This window comes from Gymnodraco acuticeps, unplaced genomic scaffold, assembly GCF_902827175.1.
Source record: "Gymnodraco acuticeps unplaced genomic scaffold, fGymAcu1.1, whole genome shotgun sequence".
In the NCBI taxonomy this organism is placed as follows: Eukaryota; Metazoa; Chordata; class Actinopteri; order Perciformes; family Bathydraconidae; genus Gymnodraco; species Gymnodraco acuticeps.
In genome coordinates, this window is record NW_022990271.1 from 3,099,180 (window position 1) to 3,111,685 (window position 12,506).

At 36.2% G+C, this 12,506-nt stretch overlaps 1 long non-coding RNA gene across 1 annotated transcript; it reads right to left on the reverse strand.

Moving 5' to 3' along the window:
• Nucleotides 1-9,169: 9,169 nt before the first annotated feature.
• LOC117549227 lies at nucleotides 9,170-10,914 on the reverse strand. The gene is made up of 5 exons (XR_004569453.1): nucleotides 10,881-10,914; nucleotides 10,590-10,635; nucleotides 10,059-10,150; nucleotides 9,537-9,647; nucleotides 9,170-9,256 (listed from the first exon to the last, which is right to left on the reverse strand). It is a non-coding gene; the product is annotated as an uncharacterized LOC117549227 (long non-coding RNA).
• Between the last annotated feature and the right edge of the window lie 1,592 nt (nucleotides 10,915-12,506).

The window sequence follows — 12,506 nt, forward strand, 5'->3', positions numbered from 1 at the left end:
CTTCAAATAATCTTTGTAATATCTATCAAACTAAAAGTACAATATACACTTCTCGCTAGAAATCAAATCAAAAAGCATTTTAATGGCCAAACTATCCTACAATTTAGGATTTTCCAGAGAGGGTTATCTGTGAATATACGATCCTCCGGAGCGTTTGCAATCAACGGGAGCATATGCCGCAAATTGTTGTTTCTTACACGATCACTAGAGGTGCTAAACTTTAAAACGTGACTATAGGTCATAATAAGCTGCTGAACAATCAACCTATTTGGTCATTTTTTGGAGGAGGCCAGGCTGCTAAATTATGATGCCAAACACATCTTACCATTTAAATGTGCATTTAAAGTTACTTTAAAGACAAATAGCGCCTTGTCATCTGTTGAACGTGATTAATGCTGTAAAGATTCACTCATCCTAATTACTATGAAATCTCAAATACAACTCACAGTTAATGAGCCTAATGTAACAAACAACTAGACGCATTAATTAGCTGATATTCCAATATCAACACATGCAATGCCCATATACTTTAAATTAAGGCTGTAAGAATTTTTTTGGAAATAAAATTCAATAATCTGCCAACTAATTTATAGATCAGTCAATCGATCTAATATTCCAGTTCCTCAAAGTCCAAGAAATGTATTTCAATAATATAGAAAAGCATGACATCTAAGGAGCTGAAACAGTATTTCTTGCCCTTTTTGCATGAACAAAATTTTGTAATTACTTACCGTTAACCAATTATCATCAATGATTTATTCTAGCTCTGTACCTTTTCCCCAAAAAATAAAGAACTAGAATGCAAGTATTTCAAACATTTATAATTATACAAATCAATGCAGTTCATTTACTCTAGCTGAACATTGAGTGTCAGTACTTCTTCTGGAGTTAATATTCACCAGAATGACACATAGACGGACACATACAAATACATAATGTTGGATCAGATTTTATGGGACTGTTCGTATGTTGATGTTGTTATGTTATGTAGACAAGTCATGCCACTCTATATGGTTGTTCTAAAACAAGACCTGAACAAATGCTTTTTCAAATGTTGCAGCTTTACGATTATCTGAAATATTCTAAATTGTTATTGTTTTTAGACATTCATCATAGCAACTTTTTGCCACTGCATTGCTTCCATTTGTAGTTGGGGCTAAAACGATTCTTGAGAAACTCAATTCACTCGATGACTGCAGAGGCTTCAATCATTTTTAAGAATTTCAATACAAAAAATGTACGCAGCTAAAGAAAATTAATCTCCTGAAAATGTTTCTTACATTCAATGTTGGAGCCATTTAAAAGATATCCAGATTACATTTCAGTTCGAAGATACCTACAGATATCATACTCACTTGTGTAGTATGCTTTATATTTTCAGAATATATCAACCCCATTGCTTCTACTAATGCATAATTATTAATTGGTTGATGAAGATATTTGTTGCCAGCATACCTCACCATACATAAAAAAATGTGACACAAATGTGTTTTCCTAGCAAAAGATAGTCTCCATAAAAGCAAATATACTTCTGTCACATAGAGAGCACTCACCGCCAGTGAGGAGAGTCAAAAGGGTTACAAAATCATCAAGTGAGGTTGAGGAAAATTGCAAGTTAATGAATCAAAGCCACAGCAAATTAATGGCATGTCATGGCATTGTAGTTTCCTTCATAATTATTTATAAAATTGTGTTATATTCAAAAGAAAACATAAATGCCAGACCATGTGTGTGTGTGTGTGTGTGTGTGTGTGTGTGTGTGTGTGTGTGTGTGTGTGTGTGTGTGTGTGTGTGTGTGTGTGTGTGTGTGTGTGTGTGTGTGTGTGTGTGTGTGTGTGTGTGTGTGTGTGTGTGTGTGTGTGTGTGTGTGTGTGTGTGTGTGTGTGTGTGTGAGTGAGTGAGTGAGACATAAGTAGTAAAACAGACAAAGCCTATCAATGTTTGGAGCATCATGGGAAAGATTGTCACCGATGATTGCATAAATACCATTTTCTTTAATTACACAAACACTACAGTAGGTCAGCACTTGTCTTTCAGTTATCCCATTAGACACTTCATCCAAAATGTGTTCTCCTTCGTAGAGAACGGCAGCTTTTGTGTCCTTGACTTCATGTTGACTAAAGTACTCTTCCATGCTATGAAAAACCCATGGGCAGTGTACTTGTGTGTTTTTGCATATTTTAGTAAAATGATGTAAGAGTTGTTTGAGGAGAAATGTCTAGTCTAGAAATTCCCTCTGGAGGAATCTTTGGGATTTTAGCCTTTGCAGGACATTTACTGGACATGCACATAAACCTAACACACTACAGGAAATGAGTGGTTTGAAACAGTGATGATGCATGTGGACCAGAAAACTAAAACCCTAGACTGAAGCATTTCAACGCTCTGATATAAACTGCAGAGATATTTATTTGACGGTTTTGGCACTGCAAGCAACACCTTCCCATGCACATACCGCTTTTTGTGTGAAACTATAATCTTATTATAATGTAATGGGATGCCAGCCAGAAGATATTGTGGCAAAAATACATTATAACATTTTAAGCAAAAGTTGTGGCAGTTGCAATATCAAAATACCATGAACACGGTTTTTTTGAAATCATTCAAAAGTGTATTTTCAAGAAGAAAGGTACTGCTGAGACCAATGAGCAAAAGCAAAAGTAAATGCTTCAATGTCCATCAAACCAAGATACTATTTAAAAAAAAGAAAAAAGCCAACGCTAAACTATGATAAATATCAGGTAATACAAAGAGCTACACATACATAAAACAAATAACTTTTAACAACCCTATTTTTTAAGTATTAACTAATAACTCACTAATGTTTACATTCCTATTTATTTAAGCTGAATTTGCAACATTGGCAACATTTAATCACATTCAAGCCCACCTGATACGTTGTTTTTATTGCAGTTTTATGAATTAATTGTAACTGAAGTAATATATTGCAGAGTCTTCGCTTTAAAAGAGAAAACTACCAACTTCATCAAATAGACGGTTTATAGGAGGCTTATATTATTAAAGAGAATATAAATATCAAGAACTATATTTAATTAAGAAATATGGTCAGAGCAAAGCCAATTAATGTTCTCTTACCATCAGAATGAAATTAACACTGCAATTCAAAACATTAGGCTAATCATCTAATGAATGCAATGTTCTCTCTACTTTCTTCTCATTATACTTAGACATTGTAATTCCAGCCATTCCCTTAAATGCAAATGAGTATCTTCCAAAAACACTCAAGGTACAGGAGATTTAGGTAAATAATCACTACAAGTGTTGTATTCTGGATGGCTGATTTTGGTAACTTATTCTACTGTATCACAAATATGAACTTGTAAACATAGAGTTTAATTTTAAGATTCAATTTATTTATTTTGATTATAGTTTATTCCCCATGTCTCTTTGACCGCAGTGATTTCTTTGACTTTCTTTTTAGCAGAGTACATTTCTGCTGGGTAATATTCTGGCCTTGAGGTGCTCATGCGTACAATTATCGCTGCTGAACCTCTCTTTGTGGTTATCTTCCAACCCACCCATATTCCCTCAGATATTATTCACACTCAATTCCTCAAAGAGGTTATGCAGGCTGTAGTCTCTTGCATGGGCTCTATTGTAAAAGTCTTCCTCTCTGCTGATGGCATTCATGATTGTGAAGTGTTTAGCCTCTCCAGCAGCCTCCCCTGATCCATGACTTTATAAGAACTATACATTTGTTACAAAGCTGCACGTTTGACTTTTAAAGCTTTGTAGATTGTATTGCAAAACACCAGGATGTGATGTAACCAAGCAACAACTGAAGAGTGACTGTTTCACTGTTTTTGTTTTATTTCTCAGTATGTGTTCCATCTTCAAGAAAGATCTCTTTTTCAAAGTGCACATCACCGTTGGACCACAGCATTCAACGGTGACTTCTGTCTCTTCCAGCTTTGTTTCAAATCACAAACATAATCGTTTCTGGCTATAAAACATCACAAATGCTACTTCATTTTCAACTGTATGATCCCCGACTTTACATCAAATATAGTAGAAGAGAATAACTTATTTAAAAGGCATATACTGTAGGCTAAGTATAACATAAAAGATACTTCTATCATAATGGAATTCACTCATACACTGTAAAGGCTGCAGCAATTATCGCTGCATGTCCTCTGCATGTGCTCTATGTATTCAGCAAATAATGATTAACCTACTCAACCCTATAGTCTGACTCTATAATAAGACCTCAACAAAACTCACTCCCTTCATTTCCTATAGCACAGAACAATGACTGCATTGTCGAGAAAACCATTTAAATCATCACTGCCTCTGATTCATGGGGCTCAGCACTGAGCACTAACATATCAGTAAAATAGTATTTGTATATAAATGTTTAAAGATATTTGGGAATACTTTATCCACAAAGGGATCATTTTGCATGCCTCTATGCTGAATGATGGATCAAAACACAACCTTGTTATATTGTTCTTAAAAATGCACTAATGAGCTCAAACAACCAAAGCCTTTGGTTCTTTATTAATAAATGAATTACTGAAAAGAAGCAGAATATAATATAATAGTACAATTGCATGTGGAACATTTTAGAAATGTTATCAAGGTGGTCTTTGTGTTCATCAGGGTCATCAAACAAGGCTTACGTACAGAATAACCGAGGTAAATGACACAGTCACAATTGATGTATCACTTTTTTTAAATAAAAGACATGTTTGACGGAACGGTTTCATATTTCATGTAATATCCTGCTGAGGACAAACGTTGGTCTCAGTTCTTTAACATATTCATCATACACAAGAAAATGAATATGGGTTGGTATACTGTAACTGCTTATTTATTTGTTTTATCCTCAAATCCAATCCCAAATGTCTTCAATTATCAAATCATCTTTAATAAAGCAGATAACAAGCCTATCCTTTGCCCACTAAACTCCACTGTGTTCCTTCCATCTCAGCTTGATAGTGTAGAACAGTCTGGTTCTTCATGCAAGCATTTTTGCTTCATCAGTGAAAATTAGAGTTTGATTAAAAAAATTAGGATAACCCTCATTTAAAAAAGCTGTCTAAATCAACAAGGCCCAAAGAGTGTGTGCTACCCACATCAATAGACATGGAAGGAGGACATTAATCTAGGTTTGCCTTATATAACTCTAGCAGTGTTTATGGATGTTATTGTGCTCCTGTAATATGTCCTCATATTCTCAGGTATATAGACCCATACACAAATAAATGATTCTAACCCTAAGTGGATGAGTGCCCATGGGAAATATTAAGTTTATTATATCCAACATCAATGTTAATAGCTGGCAAGAGCCAACAAAGACCTCATGCTTTCTCCCAACATAGTTGCCTCACATGGCACAAAAGAAAAGCATAAATGCATGGTCAGAATGTTAATGGATGCTTTGTGTATATACTTTTAACTCAATTTAGTTTATTTTCCCATTTTTGAAACTTTCAAAGACCTCACCTTAGACTTTGAGAAACATATGTTGTCCCTTGTTTCTGATTTGATACATTTCAAACGATAAATCAATTAAAAGTTCAAGTTAAACAGCCTTAATGACATCATGTACCAATGGTACTTCACAAACGTTCAAATATGTGCAGCATATATCAGAGTATATCTCTAAAATGTAAAAATGACATTGGCCACTTTTTATTGATCGCATTGCTAGACATTTTAAACATGGAGGTACATTGATAAGAAATACTGAAAGACCTACAGTGAAAATAAATCTACTCGACACAAATAATTCAGATAAGAGAACAACACAATTATATTGGATAATAAAAAAACACATGGCAACAGAACGCAGCACACGTAAGTAAGCTATGGTAACAGCAAATTGCATGACATGGCATGTTAGAGAGGTTAAATTGATTTGAAAACCCCTGATGCAGAAAATTAAATCATGGGATACATGTGAGAGCCAGTGTGTGTGCTTGTGAGAATAGTTATGGATGGATGTGTTTGTTTACTAATTTAATCTTCTATTAAATTAATTTCCCTATTCCCTTTATCAAGAACTCTTTCAATTGTTTCTGCATGTGTTATAACATGCATTACAAGCCCTTTAGGGTCTCACATACACTTTGTGGAAACCCTCTCAGTATAGAAATATGCACTTTACTTGTATTTTATTTAGTCCATGCTTTTGTTTCACCTCGGTTGGTCTACTGCAATTCACTTTTCTCCGGGCTACCAAAATCAACAACCGCCAAACTACAACTGGTTCAAAACACAGCTGCCAGAATATTAACCAGAAAATGTGATCATATCACCCCTGTTCTCATTTCATTGGCTCCTGATTCACATAATATCTGACTTCAAGATTTTACTATTAACCTTTAAAATCTTACATGGACTAGCACCTCCATATCTATCATCCTTAATTACCCTGCGAATATCTACCAGGCTCCCACAATCACATAATGCCAGTCTCTTTCCATCCCCAGAACTCACAAATCATCCACGGGTGGCAGAGCCTTTTCACATTCCAAGCACCTCTCCTTTGGAATCGTCTTCCATTTCAGATCTGAGAAGCTATTTCCGTCACCTAATGTCCGCTTCTTTGGTGCGCACCAGACGACTGTTTGTTACATTGTATCATTTTTCAGAAGGTTCGGTTTGCTTTCACACGGGCAAAACACGGGCGGTGATGGTGTAGTCCATAGGGACTTGGCTTGGCAACTGGAAGGTCACCAGTTCAAGTCCCGGAAAGACCAAGTTCTACCGAGGTGTCCCTGGCTCTCACATGTACCCCATGGCACCGTTCCCTACACTGCACCGTACATAATGGTAGCCCACTGCTCCTAACACTAGGATGGGTCAAATGCAGAGAAACAGTTTCGTTACATAGTACCTGTACTACGTATTACGTAATGACAATAAATTGAATCTTCAATCTTCTTCTTCAAAAACTCAAACGGACTATAAACTTTAAACACAAGTCGTGTGCACGGAAATGCTGTTCAACAATTGGTCAGACATTGAGGGGGTAAAAACACAAATCCCGGCCATTTCTACCGTAGCCTCCACCATGGAGCATCTGCAGGTTATTTTCATACTGCTGTTAATCTGGACAGCATATCAACCGACTCTAGCAACGGCGCATATGATTATACAATACAAAACATTATAACCGATATGAGAGACGTTCTGCAGTAAGGTATGGGTCAGTTCAGTCTCAAAAATAAATAAAGGCACACAAAAGTAATTCCGGATTTATATATAAATGTCTCCGTCCACACACATATTTTTCAATGCACACACACACAAACTTATCATTTTATAAATGTAAAAAAGTTTCACAAATATATTTCTCATCCACACACAAATAGTTACATCAAAAACACATTTGAGTGTTGTTACATTTATATAAAAAACGCTTTCTGTGTGTGAATCTCTCTGCATTTGTGTGTGAATCTCTCTGCATTTGTGTGTGGATTTTTGAGACTCCCCTGACGCAGCTAGATTCACACCACACTTTTAAGTGGCGAGTGTCTTCGGCCAATCAGATGTAGGGTGTGCCTAATGCGTTTCCAACGTAGTGTAAGATCTACGCGATTTGCGGAGTCTGGGGGTGTGAAAGTTCAGAGTTCATCTCCAACAACATGGCTTCTGGAAGTGGCGCTCCCGAGATATATATATATATATATATATATATATAGATAATAGATCGATATATATATATATATATATATATATATATATATATATCTCAACAGTTTTTACACCTGCAGCTTTTTTTCTTTAATAAAAGAGTTTTGGTAGAATTATTTTTAGCTATTATCATTGTTACACTTTTACACTTGCCACTCCCTTGAACACAAGCAGTACATTCAATGATGGTTCTTTATTATTCATATAGTAAATCAAACTCAATTCAGTTGATAAAAAAAACTGTATTTGACAATTAAATATTTAAAGTAGCCTTTGGTAAAGAAATTATTTTGTTCCCCAGATTGAAACAACACCGCTTTCCTTTTCACGATGAGGTTAAAAAAGGTTGATAGCTAATTATTATATTTTAAAGGGACACTGACCAATTATTGTATTCTATACTGAAAGGGGATTTTTGGAGAATTATTACATTAGAAATGTATAAATCATAACCATGTACTCCTGATGCAGCACCTGCCATTTCCTTAACAGTACACATGATATTATCCTGTCTTCTCACATGACAGCTTGCTAATTACAACCTTTTGTTTATCAACCTACAAATCTGAGGGACTCGTTTAGCGTCTCCTATTACCGCCAACACCTCACTGAAAAGTGAACTCTTACATTTCTCTTTTACAATTCCAATCCAGCAACTGCAATTTGAGTTAAACAATTTTAATTTTAAGTTGCAAGTACAATTAAGGACAATAAATGTTGATCCTCATTATCTGGCTTCAATGAGGTTCTCAACGTATTGGACAGTCTCGAGATAAATGTCAACTCCAAAACAATCCAATTCTTGTAGTGGATCGATTGTGTCCTGCAGCAGCATCATTTCAGGATCTGAGAGAGGACTTTCCAGTGTAGGGACATTGACCCCAGGATGATGCTGATTTGAAAATCCACTCTCTTCCCACTGGATCTCTGGTATGAGAATACCCTGACAAAGACAAATTGTGTGTATATATATATATATATATATATATGAATAACCTTTCATATGCATTAATACATTAAACAAGCACCGTCATTATCACAAATTAATACAAAATAAGATAAAGAAAAGGTTATGCAATTTTCTATAATTACAAGTAATGATTGTGGAATATGTGAAGGTTATTATGGAAAAGACTTGACTTTACACATGTGGTGAAAAAGAACCCTAGTCTTGATTGCACCAAGCAAAGGCTTTTTGAATGCAAGGGTAGTGTGATTATAGTTATGTGTAGAGAATAAGAACCTAAATGTAAGGATGTTTGTTTTTTTATTGATTGAGGATCAACAAGAGATTGTGATAAGATTTTTTAACACATTTGGAATTAACCTCAGGATCTGCCACCGGATGCAGGGCTTGGCCCACCTGCCACAACTGGTTTGGAGTCATGTTTTGCTCTGTCCTGATTGGATGGTTGGCCCATGCCTCAGTGAAGACATCAAGGTTAGCCTGGATGCGTGGCAGGAAAACATATGTGGCAGCAGAATATGTGCAGGATGCTGCTGATGTGAAGCAGGTGTTGTTCCTCAAGAGAGTGCAAGGTGTTGTAAAACACACCCGTAACACTTGAACACATCACGCCAGAGACGTTCAATTCTGTATTTGAAAAAAAGAATGGTCATAAATTGTAGTTACAGATGATTTGAACAAACTGTTCAATTTTCAAAGTTGAAATGTAATATTGTTATAATTTGGCAATAATCCATTGAATGACACAAGAGTCAGTGCACCATCATAAAGTACATTTTTGCTTGAAAATGTTCATGATCTGGGCCTTTAAATTCCTTTTAAAATTAGAATTTTCTTCTGAAAGTTTGTTAAAGGGGATGTTAAGAATGAATAGTCTCAAAAGCTTCCAAAATTAGGTTTGACTCACCGTTAGTTGTGTACGCTTTTCCCTGCAATAAAGCTGTTAATGTCAGTTCCACGAACTGAGAACATTAATTCTGCTACTCTAACATTTTCCCCTCCATGATCTCCTCTCACTCTGAAAAACAAATCAATTATATGCTTCAGGAAAAAAACACAATTAAAATATATGTAGTATATAAAATATATGTAGTATATCAAATATATGACACTACAGTATACTCCCAATAATGTAGTGCCATAAAAATTGAGGAGAGGCCCACAGTTTTAAACCCCTACTGTACACAATTGTGTTGTCATCTTTAACAATTATAGTTGTGTCAGCAAAGCTAATACATGTTTCCGAGCGCACTTTAGAGGCATGGAAAGGTATGTGATGGCTATTGTTTTATCTTGTCGGTTCAAACATATGTTCAAAATATGCCTCTTTTAACTAAGAAACAATGTGCAGCTATTTGAGGGGAGCATCTACATACTATGGATAGGTCCACAATCACAGTAAAAATTACATTTGGAATGATATGAATACCTCAGTGGATACCCATGCTCGTTCACAGCTTCATTGAAGAAGACCAAGTGGGTGTCAGACCGGTTGTTGTCTGCTACCTTCAAGTACATAATCTACATACAAGTACATATATAATATAACACATTATCAACTTGATCAATTAGTATTCATTGCAACATAAATCAACTGACGAATGACATGAAACGGTAAGAAAACTAGACACCTCAGAATGATTTGATGTTATATCATGAAGCCTCTTGACATGAGAAATCAAGTCAAAGCTCAATAGAAAGGACTGAATACTTTACATTAATACAAAGTTAACATATGATGGGTGGAATAGGCACTATTCAGTCAGCAAAAACATTGAAATTACGACTTTGATAAATTAATTTCCAGTATACAAAGCCTGCTTCCCCTCACGAATGAAAAAGAGTAGGTTACTACCCCCTATTTGTACAGAAAATAATCTGAAGCCTAATACAACAAATAAAAAAACAGCAGTCTTGTCTCATTTTGCAGTTGTTACTTTTTGACAGTATAAAGTCTTACCTTTCTTGAATAGCCATCTATTCCTCCAAAGATAACAAAGTTGTATCTAAGTTTAAACAAATGAGAAAGAAAAAAGTAACTCCCAAACACAATACAAAACATCCATAGAAGCATAGATCTCACATAGAATATTTAAGTGGATGAAAGCAAAACCAAATGTTCATGCTACATTATGCTATGTTTTGTCAATGGTCATTTTTAAATATTATTAAAAAAAACACAAGATATATAAAACTAGAAATGAAAAATAATATAATGAACACTTCACATACAGATAGCATGCAAACACACCTGATTAGCTTGTGATTGGTGTCGATGTGCACCATGTACTTAGGGTAAGGAACTGTGTATGTTCTCCTCACCACACATCCCATCCGGGTCATCCTGGAGAGCACACCAACACTGTCCACACGATGCATGGATACATACTAGTGGTGCACGATAATTATCGGCCCGATAATTATCGGTCCGATATTAGGAATTATGACGTCATCCCGATAAACCCGATACCAGTATTAATAGCCCCGATAATATACAATATATTTTTTGGGTAAAAAAAAAGAAAAAAATACTGTGGTGTGGGTGGATTGGGATGAGGGGCGCTTGTTTTTCACTCGGCTCCTCCCGTTTTGCCAGTACTGTGGTATAGTGGTTTAGGAAGAGAGGAGTTTTTCACAAATCCAGCGCTCCCTAACTCATGCCTGGCTGTGACGTAAATGGTGTGCGGCCGTGAAACCAGGACAGTAAACAAACATGTCGCCGGTAGTATGGGACTATTTCAAAGTTTCAGAGTTAGATAGTTCGCTTGCTATTTGTATTAACAAATGCAATGCAGAAGTTCCACGAGGAGGGAAAAAGGCAACGAGCTATAATACTTCCAACCTGATTAGTCACCTGAAACATCGCCATCGCTACGATGGTGTGTTAAAAGCGTACGAAGACGCCTGCGCTGCTAAACTAGCGGCGAATCCAAAGCCAGCTGCAAAGGCACCGGGGCTTTTAGCTATCGACGAGGCTTTTGAAAAAGGCAAGAAGTTTTGCCAGATTTGTTTGGGAAAATAAATATGGTCACTTTGAAGAATCAAAACTGTTCTTGGCTTTGTTTTGTTCATAGTAGTAATGCTCATGTTATTTGCTCACTACTAGTCTTTTTTTTACCACCAGGTGTGCAAAAACTACAGGTACATTTAATATATATATATATTATATTATAATCGGTTATCGGTATCGGTCTTGAGAAGCAGGAAGTTATTGGTATCGGTTTCAAAAAACCAATATTGTGCATCCCTAATGCATACACTCAGTCCCATTGCACTCTGTGTCCCTTTGCAAGTAGAGCACCTCGGACTATACTGTAGCCAGCATCTGGCATGGTGCTTTTAATGTTTGTGATCAATAAATCGAATTCATCGACACTGCAGCCACTATATGAAGCTGATATAGATACATTATTTTCGGCCATCCGCCTAAATAGTGTTGCTCTAGACACACCCAGAAGTCTGGCAATGCAATGTGATGACAGTCCTAATTCTATAAGATTTGTCAGAGTCTCTACTGACAATGTAAATCGTGGACGCCCACGTCCAGAACCTCTTTGCAACTCCAGGGTTACAAATGTCTGTTCATTCTCTCTCTCCTGCTGGATGAGAGTATTAAGGTCTGCAAGTGCAGACAGAATGTTCTCTCCTACATCAACTATGTCGCCCAGAGCACTTAATAGAACACAATCCTGACGGCACGCAAACTCTAACCCTTCGATGTCTACAGGTGTCCTCTCCAAGATGTGTGTTAGTCGATCATGCAGTCGTTGAAAGATGTCACGCTTCAGTGATTCCTAGGGGATACATTAAGAGATTAGAGATGACAAACATTGATCTGAAAATTATTGTTTGTTAGCTGCTCCATAAATCACAAGTT